The sequence below is a fragment of the Nerophis ophidion genome, linkage group LG12 (assembly GCF_033978795.1).
Source record: "Nerophis ophidion isolate RoL-2023_Sa linkage group LG12, RoL_Noph_v1.0, whole genome shotgun sequence".
NCBI lineage: Eukaryota > Metazoa > Chordata > Actinopteri > Syngnathiformes > Syngnathidae > Nerophis > Nerophis ophidion.
In genome coordinates this window covers 29818861-29835995 of record NC_084622.1, presented here as the reverse complement: position 1 = coordinate 29835995, position 17135 = coordinate 29818861, and the positions used below count along the sequence as shown (strand labels likewise).

Here is a 17135-nt window from a genome sequence, read left to right as displayed (position 1 = left end):
GTAATAGTATGGAAAGTAAGTCATCAGCAGTTGCGTGAAAGCAAACTAGAGTCTGAGAATGAATGACGAAAAGGGGCCAGCTTAAATAAGGGAGGTGATAACGAGAAACAGGTGTGCGTAGAAAGCAAGGGGCAGGTGAACTAATAAGCTACCCTGGTGACGGAATAAACATGAAATAAGGAAGAATGTGATACAGAGAGGAACTAATGCAAACATTGGCAGACTATAATACACAAATGGAACAAAACAAGAAATATGGTATTATCCGGGTATCGGATCACAACAGAAATAACGGTGACAATGTATATATACTTAAACACTGTACATTTTCAAAAGATAAATAATGTTACTTTTGGAGAGGGTGAGGCGTGGTTTGATCTGCAATCTGGAAATACGTCCAAAGACGTACATTTTGCAGAGAGGTTCAAAAAACGAGACATAAAAGTGCCTGCAGAGCAAAATTCACACCTAAGCATGTCCAATATATATTATCTACAAAAGGAAAATAAGACAACATGTGGTGAAGATTCCGGAAAAACTAACAAATACTGCATCCCGTATCGTTTCAATACAGTACCCAGTATCTATTGGGGTGTGTTTCTATACAGCTCATCATAACTTACGTTAGAGTCAAAGAGATCGATGCTGTCCAGGCTCTTGCTCCTGTGAATTCGGCCCTTGATGCGCCGGAGCGATGGCTTGCCCTGAATGGTGCTTGCAGAGGAGGCGGCCGTGATGGAGCCAGCGGTCGGGCTGGGATGGATCCTGAGGTCGACAGGAGAAAGAAAGACAACAGAGCTCAAAAACTGTCTAGTACATTTGTAACACAGCGGGTCGACTGGCCTGAGGCTAACAAAAAGGAAGAAGAACACAGTGGGAATGTTCCTGCCTTTCCAAAGGCCACAGTTTTCTACCACCCGCTAATTAAAATGGCATTTGAAATAGATCTATAGTTGGATTTAATGTCAGAAAGACCATGCAGGGGTTGGTGCTAAGGAAGCATCACACACACGGGGGCCTCTGCAGCTCTGCTGTCCGCCCTAGCCAATCGTAACTGAAGCTGGATCACGGTGGGATGAAACTTGACTGACCCTTCATCATCAATATTCTCAGGAAGTGTTTTACCCTCCATGAATGACTTTCTCCTCATTAGTCCTTCAGTAGAGCTCACCCCCGCCTTGATGTCCACTGTGCCTGCCAGACACTTAATTACCTGCATCAAGTGCAAAATCGCAAAGGCAAGAGGTATAGTATTGTTCTGATTGCTGTTTGCTGGTTTGATAGTCAGCAGGATTAAAAAAAAAAAATACAATAATGATTTCCATTCAACTGTGTGGGGGATGGCATCTGCATCAAGGAGGAATAGGGATGCATACCAAGACTGGACTCGGTACCATAATAGCATCTGTGCTGACACAAACAGCACCTCGGAATAGGTGACTCATAGCACTGAAACAAGGCAAAATAATGTAGGTAATGTACTGTAGCATCCTGACGGACGCACACAGTCTTATACTCTTTTAAAACCATATTATGCAGCAGTTCTAAGTTGCAATAATGTAATTTTTAAACTTGCACACTTCTTCATTATCCACATATCTGACAGGCACCAGAATTCTTCATATCAACATGACAACACAAGCAGGTCTTTGCACAAACTACATGTATATTTTTCTAAGTTAAAGGCCTACTGAAACCCACTACTACCGACCACGCAGTCTGATAGTTTATATATCAATGATGAAATAGTAACATTGCAACACATGCCAATACGGCCGATTTAGTTCACTAAATTACGATTTTAAATTTCACGGAGAGTTTCTTGTTGAAAACGTTGCGGAATGTTGACGCGTGCGCCTGAAGTCTCGGTTTGGAGGGGACATATTAGCTCAGCACCACTTGCGCCTAAAAGTCGTCTCTTTTCATCGCATAAATACACAGTATTTTGGACATCTGTGTTGCTGAATCCTTAACAATTTCTTCAATTAATAATGGAGACTATAAAGAATAATGCTGTTGGTGGAAAGCGGTGGATTGCAGCTGCCTTTAGCAACTGAGACATAACCTGTGTTTCTTTGTTTGTTGTGAAGCTTTAACACAGAGCAGTCAAGCGAACATGTTTTCCACTTCAACCAGCAAGATTTTGGATGGGAAAATTGTGATATTAAGTCGGCTCTTACTGGAGACTTCAGTGGATTATGGGACTTCCTCCTGCAGCTCAAAAAGGCTCCTCCATCGGCTTCTCTCAGAGACACTGGCGTTCACCGCAGCCATCCGACTTTCAGGTATGTCTTTACAATCTCACTAAAACACTATTAAAACAACAAGCAGATAAGGGATCTTCCAGAATTATCCTAGTAAATGTGTCTAATTACATCTGAAACGGTCCCGCCTGGAGCTGTCGCTTTTTCTTTTCTTTTTTTTGTGCTTCACATAAAAAGCGTTAATATGAAACAGAGCGGTCAAGCGAACATGTTTCTCTACCACATGTCAACCAGCAAGTTTTTTGATGAGAAAATTGTCATATTAAGTCGGCTCTTAGCGGAGACTTGAGCGGAGTTTGCGTCTTCCTGCAGCAGCTGTCAAAAAGGCAGCTGTGACTTTCTTGGCTCCTCCATAAGGCTTCCCTCAGAGACACTGGCGGTCACCGCAGCCCTCCGACTTTCAGGTATGACTTTACAATCTCACTAAAACACTAGTAACACAATAAGCAGATACGGGATTTTCCAGAATTATCCAAGTAATCGTGTGTAATAACATCTGAATTTCTCCCACTGTCATCACCTTTTTTTTTTCTTTTTCTAGTGCTTCACTCTAACTTTCCTTTTTCACAAATCTTTCATCCTCGCTCAAATTAATGGGGAAATTGTCGCTTTCTATGTCCGAATAGCTCTTGCTGCTGGAAGGTCACATTATAAACAATGTGAAGATGTGAGGAGCCCTACAACCAGTGACGTCACGCGCACATTGTCTGCTACTTCCGGTAAAGGCAAGGCTTTTTTATTAGCGACCAAAAGTTGCAAACTTTATCGTCGATGTTCTCTACTAAATCCTTTTAGCAAAAATATGGGAATATCGCGGAATAATCAAGTATGACACATAAAATGGACCTGCGATCCCCATTTAAATAAGAAAATCTCATTTCAGTAGGCCTTTAACACACGACTCTTGCATGAAGGATTAACTACCAAACTGCCTTGTCACATTAGTCTTACATCACAAATTTTCCAGTTCTGATAAAATTGTGCCGAATATATGTACTTAAAATTAATGCATGCGTTTAAAGCAGGGGTGTCAAACGTACGGTTAGCAAGCTAACCAGGTTTTATCCGGCCAGTGGGATGAGTTTACTAAGTATAAAAATGAGCCGAAATTTTTGAATGGAAGAAACTGCTGTTCTAAATGTGTCCACTAGATCTCGCAATAGCAATTATTTGTATCTTTGCAGATGATGCTACATATGTAAACAAAATAAACCACATGATGTTAGTGCTCCAGTTCAGAAAAATGAGCCAACCACATAATTAACCTCCTGTAATTTTATTTTGATAATCTATTTTTATCTTGATTTATTGAAAATTACCAAAAGTGAGTTGACTGGTGAACGTGGTCGCATTATTTATTCAGAAAGTATAAATAAACGACAAATAAAGATAGAATACTATTTACTGCAACATGTAAGTGTAAAAAAACCCCAACAACATTATGATTTGTACATTTTTGATTTATGATCAAAGAAAACAATCTGAAGTTGTCTTTATTTTTAAGTTATCGTGCTGTGATTTTACCAGTCCAGCCCACTTTGTAGTAGATTCTTCTCTATGTGGCCACCGATCTAAAAATGAGTTAGACACCCCTGATTTAAAGAAATAATTTTTTTTAATCTCTTGTGTATTTTATGTCATATTTACACATTTTTGTGTGATTTTGTGTGTGAAAATAAAAAAAAACAATTAATCACACTTTTGAATTTGGATTAATCGTGAGTAACCACAGATTATTAGATGCTTGCATTATTAAAATTAACTTTAAAAAAGCCTAAACTTTGGACACGATTGTAATTTTATTGTCAAAATGTCATGCAGGAACATTTTCGAAAATATTTTACTTGAATGTGCTACAATAATATTTTCAAAACTTTAGTTTTATCTACAGTCCAGTCAATGTGTATTTTGAAGTGAAATTCAGACTCTCCTCATTTTTCCTTGCTCTGGTGTATGCATTGACCTGATCCCTGACTGCCGCCTTTCAGGTAAGCATCCACATGTAAGGTAAAGGAGCATGTACATTCAAAGTAAATGATTAACCTGCATCTATACACGATTAATGCAATATTTTTTAAAACCAATAACAATAGTTAACTTGTTATTTTGGGCAGCACTAACTATGGTTATGATCTTAGTTTATTTTAAACATTCATACAATGACAATATGGTACATCTCATATTTCCAGTTTATCATTACAGCATGTCCAAAAAAGTAGTACATGTATTACTCAATTATACTTGTGTTTATATCATGTAATTATATTAATTACAATTCTGTTCAACTTGTAAGTCACAAAATTAATTGACAATCAAAAGGCTTTGTTTTTGGACACCATTTGTACATTTTGCGTTTTTAAGTATCGCTTTTGGCACATATTAAAAATTACTAAATTCACATTTGCTATCCAACCCCAAAAAGAACCTTAAGGATGTTGGCACAAATACATAACAATGAGAATAGAGGAAAGTAATAATGGTATCCTGGGATGAGGTGGCGACTTGTCCAGGGTGTACTCCGCCTTCTGCCCGATTGTAGCTGAGATAGGCACCAGCGCCCCCCGCAACCCCAAAGGGAAAAGCGGTAGAAATGGATGGATGGAATAACGATATCTCACAAAAGTAAGTAAACCTTCAAATTTCAGCAATCATTTTTTTAAAGGCCTACTGAAACCCACTACTACCCACCATGCAGTCTGATAGTTTATATATCAATGATGAAATATTAACATTGCAACACATGCCAATACGGCCTTTTTAGTTTACTAAATTGCAATTTAAAATTTCCAGCGAAGTTTCCTGTTGAAAACGTTGCGGAATGATGACGCTTATGTTGACGCGTGCTTGTGACGTTATTGGTTGGAGCGGACATTTTATCACAGCACCACTCACGGCAAAAAGTTGTCCGATTCAATCGCATAAATACACAGTATTTTGGAAATCTGTGTTGCTGAATCTTTAACAATTTCTTCAATTAATAATGGAGACTATAAAGAAGAATGCTGTTGGTGGAAAGTGGTAGATTCCAGCTGCCTTTAGCAACCAAAAAACAGCCGGTGTTTCTTTGTTTGTTGTGAAGCTTTGATATGGAACAGAGCGGTCAAGGGAACACGTTTCCTGACCACATGTCAACCGGCATGGTTCGGTGAGAAAATTGTGGTATTAAGTTGGCTCTTGCCGGAGACATCAGCGGAGCTTGCGTCCTCCTGCAGCAGCTGTCAAAAAGGCAGCTGCGACTTTCTTGGCTCCTCAATGGCTTCCATCAGAGACACTGGTGGTCAACACACCCCTTTGACTTTCAGGTATGACTTTATAATCTCACAATAATCAGATAAGGGATTTTCCAGAATTAACCTAGTAAATGTGTCTAATAACATCTGAATCGCTCTCACTGGCCTCGCCTTTTTTTTTTTTCTAGTGCTTCACTCTAACTTTTCTCATCCACGAATGTTTCATCCTCGTTCAAATTAATGGGGAAATCATCGCTTTCTCAGTCTGTATCGTTCTTGCTGCTGGTGGCTATGATTATAAACAATGTGAGGATGTGAGGAGCCCGACAACCCGTGACGTCACACGCACATCGTCTGCTACTTCCGGTTCAGGCAAAGCTTTTTTATTAGCAACCAAAAGTTGCAAACTTTATCGTCGATGTTCTCTACTAAATCCCTTCAGCAAAAATATGGCAATATCGCGAAATGATCAAGTATGACACATAGAATGGACCTGCTATCCCCGTTTGAATAAGAAAACCTCATTTCAGTAGGCCTTTAACACATGACTCTTGCAAGAAGGATTAACTACCAAACTGCCTTGTCACATTAGTCTTACATCACTAATTTTCCAGTTCTAATAAAATTGTGCCGAAGATATGTACTTAAACTGAATGCATGCATTTAAAGCAGGGGTGTCAAACGTATGGTCAGCAAGCTAACCAGGTTTTATCCGGCCAGTGGGATGAGTTTACTAAGTATAAAAATGAGCCGGAACTTTTGAATGGAAGAAACTGCTGTTCTAAATGATCAAGTATGACACATACAATGGACCTGCTATCCCCGTTTGAATAAGAAAATCTCATTTCAGTAGGCCTTAAGCTTTTTAATGGACTATGAAATAGTAATATGAAATCCAACTGTGATATAATTTAGAGTAGTCAGTGTAAAGCTTGTATAGCAGCTTAGATGTACTGTCCCCTTAAAAGAAGTCCAGACAGTTATTTATAGGTGTGTTTGGAAATTACCCAAGAGCTTCAGAATGTCACAGTATATGTTTGACTTCATGCTTCCCCTCAATGAACTGATGAACCTCTGAGAGGATTTACATTACTGTAGTGTAATAACATTGATTGCTGGATGTGAGAAACAACATTGTAATAAATAAATATGGAACTGCATTGTTTCTTCACTTTGATTAAAGGAATTGATTTTCTCTTTTTTGCATTTGGAGTCATAATTTAACCCTTCTCGAATCGCAGGATATAAAATGTTAAAAAGCCGACAAAGACTACCTGAACAACTTCTTCTCTCTTGGCTTTAGGGTTGTAACATTGACTTATGTTTGTAAATGACACCAGGCGGTTCCGGTGTTGAGGTATTGTTTAGGGACCAAAGATGTGCAGCATTGTGTACCATTACACTCCCAATGACTCCTTATGTTGTAAGTGTACTGTATGTTTGTGGGGACAGTAGGTCAAGGTAGGTAGGCAGCTCCGTAATAGCTTGGCTGTTTCAGGAAGGTGGACAGTTCAAGACCAGCGACAATATACCCTATGAGCCTTCCCGGGCCCTGAGATCCTCCGGCACTCATCTACTAATTATTCCAAAAGTCAGGACACAAAGTCAAGGGATGTTATCTTTCCACCATTATGGCCCCCGCGTATGGCACAGCTTGCTGGAGGACTTTGGGGCTGCAGAGAACGTTCATGTTTTTAAGAGCAGGCTTAAAGGCCTACTGAAACCCACTACTACCCACCACGCAGTCTGATAGTTTATATATCAATGATGAAATATTAACATTGCAACACATGCCAATACGGCCATTTTAGTTTACTAAATTACAATTTTAAATTTCCCGGGTGTTTCGCCCTGGAAACGTCTTGTAATGATGACGTGTACGCAAGACGTCACGGGTTTTTAGGAAGTATGAGCACTGCACACACACACAGCTAAAAGTTGTCTGCTTTAACCGCATAATTACACAGTATTTTGGACATCTGTGTTGCTGAATCTTTTGCAATTTGTTCAATTAATATTGGAGAAGTCACAGTAGAAAGATGGAGTTTGGAAGCTTTAGACTTTAGACACACAAACACACGGTGATTCCTTGTTTAAAATTCCTGGAGGTGTAATGTTACTATGAATCAGAACGCGGTCAAGCGAACATGAATCAAGACGGAATGTCAACCAGCAAATTTCGGTGAGGAAAATTGTGGTAAAAAGTCGCTTCTTACCGGAGAAAAGCTGAGCTTGCCCCGTCCATAGCTGCCGTCGACTCCACTGAGACACTACGCGTCAAGACACCCGTGGACGTACACCTCCGACTATCAGGTACTATTTAACTCTAGCAACACAATAGAAAGATAAGGGATTTCCCAGAATTATCCTAGTAAATGTGTCTAAAAACATCAGAATCCGTCCCAATGCAATCACGTTTTTTTTTTTTAAACTTTTTTTGGTTTTTCTAGTCCGTCGCTATCAATATCCTCAAACACGAATCTTTCATCCTCGCTCAAATTAATGGGAAAAATTTTGTTTTCTCGGTCCAAATAGCACTTTTTGTTGGAGGCTCCCATTAAAAACAATGTGAAGATGTAAGGAGCCTTCAAATGGGTGATGTCATCGTCTGCGACTTCCTGTAGCACCAAAACTTGCGAACTTTATCGTGGATGTTCTCTACTAAATCCTTTTAGCAAAAATATGGCAATATCGCGAAATGATTAAGTATGACCCATAGAATGGACCTGCTATCGCCGTTTAAATAAGAAAATCTCATTTCAGTAGGCCTTTAAGACCCACCTTTTTGATTTGGCTTTTACCTTATATTATTTTATTGAAGTCATTTGTATTTTACTTTCCATTATATTAGTTATGCAAAATTGTATTTAGTTCTATGTATTAATTTACTGTATATTCATTTTATTGTTTCTATTAATCTTCATATGTCGTACTTGTATTTCATTCTTTATCTCTACTCATGGTTCTTACTATTTCCCAAGTTTTATTATTTTTATTTCCCAAGATTCCTCAGATGAGCCCTGTCTCTGGGGTTATCGACCGTGCTTGTGGGGGCCGCTTTGTGTCAGCATCCTGGTGGCAATGGTCTGATGACCTCCTGGTGCAGATGGCTCCTGTGATAGTGTTTACTCACATGTCTCCTCTGTACTCAGCCATGCAATTATTTGTCCATATAGTTGTGTGAGTGTGTTTGTGTTTGGTATCTGTGTTTGTGCGTACGTATATGATAATGGGGGATATGGATCCCCGGGGTATTGTTTTTAACTTTGTAAAGCACTTTGCATTGCATTTCTATTGTGTATGAAAAGCACTTTATAAATAAAGTTTGATTGATTGATATTGAAATTATGACTGGTACCTGGAGATAGGCCCGGCATCTTCAGTAGTGAGTATATTTTGACAAGCATGAAGAGGGGTGAGACCATCCATTCGTCCATTGTTGTATTCAGTACACAACACATCCTGACTGATTTCAACTGAAAGGCAGACTTCACCCTGGCCTGATAAGTTGCCAATCAACAGGTCAAGGTGAATAACAGTTGACATTAATCCCATACCAGCTGCATGAGAATGAGCTATGTGAACCACTGTACGAGCAAGAAGTCATATCATAAAATGCCAGGTCATTTAGGGCAGTTTAGTACGCAAATAACTAATTTTACACTCAATTAGGTAGAGATGGAAACAGATGCCTTCTGATGACACTAAGCATTCTGACTTTTGTTTTCTTTTTAATTCATGAAGGAACATTAGATATCCAGACCTTTCTTAATGTAATGTAGTTTTAATGGTGTCATATTATGAAGAAGTTGCCTGTTGGCGCAGGTGGCAGAGTCTCCAAAAATGGTACTCAAGTAGGAGTACCGTTATTTTATACCAGTGGTTCTCATAGGTTTTTCACTGAGTACCACCTCAGAAAAACATGTAGCTATGCAAGTACCACCATAATAACCATCATTGAAAAACAGTAGCTAAGTAGGCCCGAGTATTCATTAAAAACAAGGCAGAGGTTTTATTTAAAAATATATTTCATATTTGTCGACACTGTTACATCAAACACGGTTTGAACATTAACACTGTGATTGAATATAGGAAAATAAAAAAGTGTAGTTTAATTGAGTGATTCTCTGGCGTACCACTCCATGGAACCCACGTACCACTGTTTGAAAATCACTGCTCTAGAGTAAAAGTACAAAAGTACTCATGGAAATAATTACTTGACTAAGAGTAAGTAAATATTTATTGAAAAAATTACTCTAGTATTGAGTAACATGTAAGTAACTTCCGATTTATTTGGTAGCTATTTTTTAATGGTTCTTTGAAGACTACCATAGTTGCTGTGTGTGTGTGTGTGTGTGTGTGTGTGTGTGTGTAAAACACAAAAATAATTTACCATTTTTTCTCTAGTTGGAAGTGGAATTATTGTAGGGTGAAATGTGAACATTTCTACTGACATAAATGAAAGAAATTTGTGATTGACAATTTGTGCTGCCGGGCAGCACGGTGGAACAAGGGTTAGTGCATGTGCCTCACAATACAAAGGTCCTGAGTAGTCCTGAGTTCAATCCCAGGCTCGGGATCTTTCTGTGTGGAGTTTGCATGTTCTCCCCGTGACTGCGTGGGTTCGTACCGGGTACTCCAACTCCCTACCACCTCCAAAAACATGCACCTGGGGATAGGTTGATTGGCAACACTACATTGGTGTGTGAATGTGAGTGTGAATGTTGTCTGTCTATCTGTGTTGGCCCTGCGACGAGGTGGCGACTTGTCCAGGGTGTACCCCGCCTTCCGCCCGAAATGCAGCTGAGATTAGGCACCAGCACTCCCGCGACTGTGTAAGGGACAAAGCCGTGTAAAATGGATGGATGGATGGAATTTGTGCTGCCTTGGCAGTCGTGTCAGCTTATGTTACCATTAACACAACACATTTGTTTTACAATTGTCTCTTTTTTTATTAAGTTTATGTAGGGCTGCACGATATACCAGTAACATACTTAATACCGGTATATTTTAGAAAGCGGTATATATTTGAGACAATACCACCATACCGGTATCTTTTGATGTGCCTTTGTTAGGCCATTTGCTCTTCTGTGTGCCTGACGGGCAAAGCACAGGGCATACTCTTGGGCTCACTCCCGCCCCTTATGTGTTTTTGGAGGCTCCTCTGTGACGCACAACAGCACACTGTGCATCAAACTCTTAGAAAAATGATGCCGTGCGGTACCGACTTCTTGACTCCCGAGTGTGATTCAAGGTCAGCGACTGAATTTGGTTATTGGTGAGTGACTACAGCTTTATTTACACATACAACAATTTGCTTGAGGTCTTATATTTGTCGTTGTAACAACTTTATCACTAATCTCATCTGTTTATGTTGTTTAGTTCTGTGAGCGACTTAGCACAGAAGCTAACGATAGCTTCCCTCAGCTGTTTGCTCAGTGTGTTAATACAAACTACACAGAGAAACACTACAAAAATGGCCAACTGGGCCGGGACGCGATTTCAGTCAGTGTGACCTGGAAGTGTTTTAAAGTGACCTAATATGCAAAACCAACTTTTTTTTTTCATATCTATCAAACACACTTGTCTCTCATAATTATTGTGAGCGATTGGCAAAATTCCAAAAAAGTGCAATAACTCTTTAAAGGGGAACATTATCACCAGACCTATGTAAGCGTCAATATATACCTTGATAGTGCAGAAAAAAGACCATATATTTTTTTAACCGTTTTCCGAACTCTAAATGGGTGAATTTTGGCGAATTAAACGCCTTTCTGTTTATCGCTCTTATTGCGATGACGTCAGAACGTGACGTCTAAGAGGTAATACAGCCGCCATGTTCATTTTCAACATATTGCAAACATTGGATCTCTGCTCTGTTATTTTCGTTTTTTTCGACTATTTTTTGGAACTTTGGCGACATCATGCCTCGTCGGTGTGTTGTCGGGGAGGGATTCAAGTTGCACCACTGGCCCGAAGATGCGAAAGTGTCTGCCGCCAGACCCCCATTGAATGTGCCAGAGTGTCTCCACATTTTACCGGCGATGACAAACATGTGCTAATCAGACATATTTGGTTGCGGCGTGACTGCCAGCTAATCGATGCTAACATGCTACGCTAATCGACGCTAACATGCTATTTACCGGCGGTGCTAAAGCAGACATGGCACAGAGATGTATGGATAACCTGCAGATGGATTTGCAATGATAAAGTCAACGAATTCACAAAGGTGAGTTTTGTTGATGTTGACTGCCAGCTAATCGATGCTAACATGCTACGCTAATCGATGCTAACATACTATTTACCGGCGGTGCTAAAGCAGACATGGCACAGAGATGTATGGATAACCTTCAGATGCATTTGCAACTATATTACGTTTCCTTCCACCCACATTTAACGTGAAAAAAACACTTACCAATCAAAGTATTTAAGTTCCTCCAGTGTCACGAGATGCGAAAGTCCTGATCGTTTGGTCCGCACATTTTACTGGTGATGCTAACGCAGCTATTCGGCCATGCTATGCCTATGAATAGCGTCAATAGCTATTCGCTCAATAGCTTCAGTTTCTTCTTCAATACTTTCATACTCCAACCATCTGTTTCAATACATGCGTAATCTGTTGAATCGCTTAAACCGCTGAAATCCGAGTCTGAATCCGAGCTAATGTCGCTATATCTTGCTGTGCTATTCGCCATTGTTTGTTTACATTGGCAGCACTGTATGACGTCACAGGGAAATGGATAGTCGCATCGCAAATAGCGAAAATCAAGCACTTTAAAGCTTTTTTTTAGGGATATTCCGGGATCGGTAAAATTTTGAAAAAAAATTCAAAAAATACAACAAGCCACTGGGAACTGATTTTTACTGTTTTTAACCCTTTTGTGATAATGTTCCCCTTTAAAAGGAGCCGGTTGGAATTTGGCTAATTTGTGACGTTTTTCCCCATTGGTGACATCAGCGGATATCTCCATGTATAGTAGAAATTTACTCTAAGAGGCGGATCATGCAGACATGCCCGTGTTTCTCCTTCTTGTACATGTACAGGCGCTTTTGGAAAGCACAAATCAATACCTTAAACTAAGGCAAAGGGCGATTGCAGCTATTTCCGATACTACACATCTCAGATGGCAAGAGAACTTTCCAACAGTCAGCTGTGATTCTACTTTCTGAAAGCTTGGTCCCTTCCTCCCATGGATGTGATCATGATCGGCAGGCATGATAGGTTTGTGACTACAAATATTTCTTTATGGATGTGACTGTAAAATGGTCAGGCAGCGCGCATGATGCTAACTCCGCTATTAGCGAGCAGCTGAAAGATGGAACCATCCCCTTGTGTTCCGAACAGTTTATCGCATTGTCTACTTTCTCATGTAAATTAAAGATTTGATTATTTAATGATGGCTCAGGTGTGATTCACTACAATAGAGCCCCACAGCACACTGGATTCTAGTTAATTGAAATACCACAACACTGGATATGTTGTGTTTTATCATTTCCCTGCCTTCTTTTTTATGGTGATGTCTGTTTTCTTTAGTTCATTAGGCCCCAGCGAGGCATACCTACAACCAATTTCTACCTAGGACTATTCAAGCTCGTCACTGACAGTTGGGTAGTGGCGGTTATTGTCTCCTGAACCTCCCACGTGCATCCCCCTGATTCACTTTGTCAGTCCTGGTATGTTGTATCTCCTTAGTCCTGTAATCCCTAACCTCTTTGTGTTTGTTTCCTAGCCTCCCTGAGGTAAACACGATTCTGTGTTGGACTTTTTACTATGCTCAGTGCGCCCTGGCCTTTTCCCCCTGCCGACCACTGAGGAACCTGTTTTTGTTTGTTTATTCATGGTGTGCACTACTGCCCCATCGCCTTTTGTTACACTTTTTGGACTTATTACATTTTTCCCTTTTTGTGATTCTACCTTGCCTCCCCTCTCTGCATCTTGGGGTCACCTCCTTGATCAGGTCCAAACAGGATATTGTTCATAGGAGATACATTTTAATTTAAAGACTTGCACACAAAACACAGCAAACAAAATGTAAAATGCACAGCAAACTATTTACAATAAAGCTCTTTTAAATAACAACTTCACAGTGAAGTAAAGTCATCTACTGGAGAGCTTGGACCAGATGGACGCTTTTTTTTATTTTTTTTGCGCATGCGTACTAGGTCACGTTGCGCCGGCGGACGGACGGGGGCGGGTATTTTAAATGGTGGCATTGTTGTATGTGGACACAGATAAGGTTAGGTGTGATTTACCCTGGATAACCTTATCCGGCTTAGTGTAAACGGGGCCTAAAAGTCAGCAAATGACTGAAACAGAAGTCTAAGTCACAGGAGGAGGACTCGCACGTGTCGACTGAGCCATTATGAAATCGGGAGTCTCAGCAAAAAAAGTAATTGTGGTCACCTGCTTAGATTGTAATGGGTATTATATTACTAACATTTTACATACTAAAGATTAGAGCAAATAGCAGATGACACACCAAGTTCTTAGCTGCATGGTAGTGAGAAATGCTGCTTAGTCAAGCTGCCCACTAACAATTTATAGTTGTATTTTTTATTATAAATAATTATCCTATACTGCAGTAGTTATGTTACACCAGCATTGTTGGTGATTATAGTAGACCCTTCTTTTCTTTTCTCTCGTGTCATGGGTGTTATATATGTCTGTATAAAGCATCCCAGAGACAAGAGATAATGCTAGGCCCCAGGAAGTGTGCAGGATTTGGACAGTCAGCATGATAAATTATGAGACAAAGGAATTAACAACAATACAGGAACCACGACATTGCTTCTACTTTTCTTTTTGCATTAATTCAATGTTGCCCCAAGGCAGATAAGGTGCTTACTGGATGGAAAAGGGTTTGTGCAGTCAAATACAGTCGATCTCAGATTGTTCTCTACACAAGCCCGAAAACATTAGCAACGAGAAAAGCTGTTCGGACTTGATCTCAGCCCCTGCAGCGGTACTGTGCATCCACAAACTCATTTTCTGGATGTTGATTCTGAAATGGATTTCAGCCAAAACGCTTGAAGCCACAAAAGAGCAGAATGTTACGTTTGTGCAAGCAACTGTGTCCACTCAGATAGAATGTGCGAGACAAAAAAATCCTCGTTGTCATGTGATTAAGTGTTCTTTATCAAAAATTCAGAGATAATCATTTCCACTTGAGTTATGAGAGAGTGCATAAAATAGTGACATTTATGCTCTCCTCGCTACATTTTTAACTATAATCCTACGCATGGGTAGCACGAGTGTAAAAAAATCATGGTACAGTTATGGAAAATTTAAAGACCCTTTTCTTTTGTACTTTCATGCTTGCATATGAAATATAATTTTAGAGGCACTTTACACTGACTTTAGTTGTTTTCTTTTTACTTCATCACTGTGTATAATTCCCAACTAAAAACTTTAATTAAATCTAAATTGGCACTTTCCTCACAGTATGAATAATATCCATCCCATCCATCCATTTTCTACCGCTTATTCCCTTTGGGGTCGCGGGGAGAACTGGTGCCTATCCCAGCTACAATCGGGCGGAAGGCGGGGTACACCCTGGACAAGTCGCCACCTAATCACAGGGCCAACACAGATAGACAGACAACATTCACACTCACATTCACACACTAGGGCCAATTTAGTGTTGCCAATCAACCTATCCCCAGATGCATGTCTTTGGAAGTGGGAGGAAGGCGGAGTCACGGGGAGAACATGCAAACACCACACAGAAAGATCCCAAGCTCAGGATCGACCCAGGACCTTCGTATTGTGAGGCACACGTACTAACCCCTGTTTCACCGTGCTGCCCCATTCACTACTTTATATATGCAGTAGCTACTTTCATGTTTTGCATAACTCGGTTGGTAGAGTGGCCGTGTCAGCAACTTAAAGGGTTGCAGGTTCGATTCCCGTTCCCGCCATCCTAGTAACTGCTGTTGTGTCCTTGGGCAACACACTTTAACCACCTGCTCCCAGTGCCACCCACACTGGTTTAAATGCTTGTGACCTCGTACTATGTAACTGGTTGTGACCTCGGACTATGTTAAGGTAACGTGTGGAGTTCCCCAGGGTTCGGTCCTTGGCCCTGTACTCTTCAGCATCTACATGCTGCCGCTGGGTGACGTCATACGCAAATACGGTATTAGCTTTCACTCTTATGCTGATGACACCCAACTCTACATGCCCCTAAAGCTGACCAACACGCCAGACTGTAGTCAGTTGGAAGCGTGTCTTAATGAAATCAAACAATGGATGTCCGCTAACTTTTTGCAACTTAATACCAAAAAACGGAAATGCTGATTATCGGTCCTGCTAGACACCGACCTCTATTTAATAATACAACTTTAACATTTGACAACCAAATAATAAAACAAGGTGACTCTGTAAAAAATCTGGGTATTATCTTCGACCCAACTCTCTCCTTTGAGTCACACATTAAAAGCGTTACTAAAACGGCCTTCTTTCATCTCCGTAATATCGCTAAAATTCGCTCCATTCTGTCCACTAAAGACGCCGAGATCATTATCCATGCGTTTGTTACGTCTCGTCTCGATTACTGTAACGTATTATTTTCGGGTCTCCCCATGTCTAGCATTAAAAGATTACAGTTGGTACAAAATGCGGCTGCTAGACTTTTGACAAGAACAAGAAAGTTTGATCATATTACGCCTGTACTGGCTCACCTGCACTGGCTTCCTGTGCACTTAAGATGTGACTTTAAGGTTTTACTACGTGAATGCGTGGGTTCCCTCCGGGTACTCCGGCTTCCTCCCACTTCCAAAGACATGCACCTGGGGATAGGTTGATTGGCAACCCTAAATTGGCCCTAGTGTGTGAATGAGAGTGTGAATGTTGTCTGTCTATCTGTGTTGGCCCTGCGATGAGGTGGCGACTTGTCCAGGGTGTACCCCGCCTTCCGCCCGATTGTAGCTGAGATAGGCGCCAGCGCCCCCCGCGACCCCGAAAGGGAATAAGCGGTAGAAAATGGATGGATGGATGGATGGACGTATAAAATACTACACGGTCTAGCTCCAGCCTATCTTGCCGATTGTATTGTACCATATGTCCCGGCAAGAAATCTGCGTTCAAAAGACTCCGGCTTATTAGTGATTCCTAGAGCCCAAAAAAAGTCTGCGGGCTATAGAGCGTTTTCCGTTCGGGCTCCAGTACTCTGGAATGCCCTCCCGGTAACAGTTCGAGATGCTACCTCAGTAGAAGCATTTAAGTCTCACCTTAAAACTCATCTGTATACTCTAGCCTTTAAATAGACCTCCTTTTTAGACCAGTTGATCTGCCGCTTCTTTTCTTTCTCCTATGTCCCCCCCTCCCTTGTGGAGGGGGTCCGGTCCGATGACCATGGATGAAGTACTGGCTCTCCAGAGTCGAGACCCAGGATGGACCGCTCGTCGGGACCCAGGATGGACCGCTCGCCTGTATCGGTTGGGGACATCTCTACGCTGCTGATCCGCCTCCGCTTGAGATGGTCTCCTGTGGACGGGACTCTCGCTGCTGTCTTGGATCCGCTTGAACTGAACTCTCGCGGCTGTGTTGGAGCCACTATGGATTGAACTTTCACAGTATCATGTTAGACCCGCTCGACAGCCATTGCTTTCGGTCCCCTAGAGGGGGGGGTTTGCCCACATC

General features: G+C 40.9%; 1 protein-coding gene across 3 annotated transcripts in view; it reads right to left on the bottom strand.

The window, feature by feature from the left end:
* Positions 1 to 687, bottom strand: part of tjp1b (tight junction protein 1b) — a 129085-nt gene extending 128398 nt beyond the window's left edge. For 2 of the 3 annotated variants that reach the window (XM_061917330.1, XM_061917332.1), the window contains exon 1: positions 624 to 686. The gene's annotated coding sequence lies outside the window, so the exon portion shown is untranslated. Of the gene's footprint in view, positions 1 to 623 lie in introns of all 3 variants that reach the window. The other variant, XM_061917331.1, reaches the window with a different exon arrangement.
* Positions 688 to 17135: the final 16448 nt, after the last annotated feature.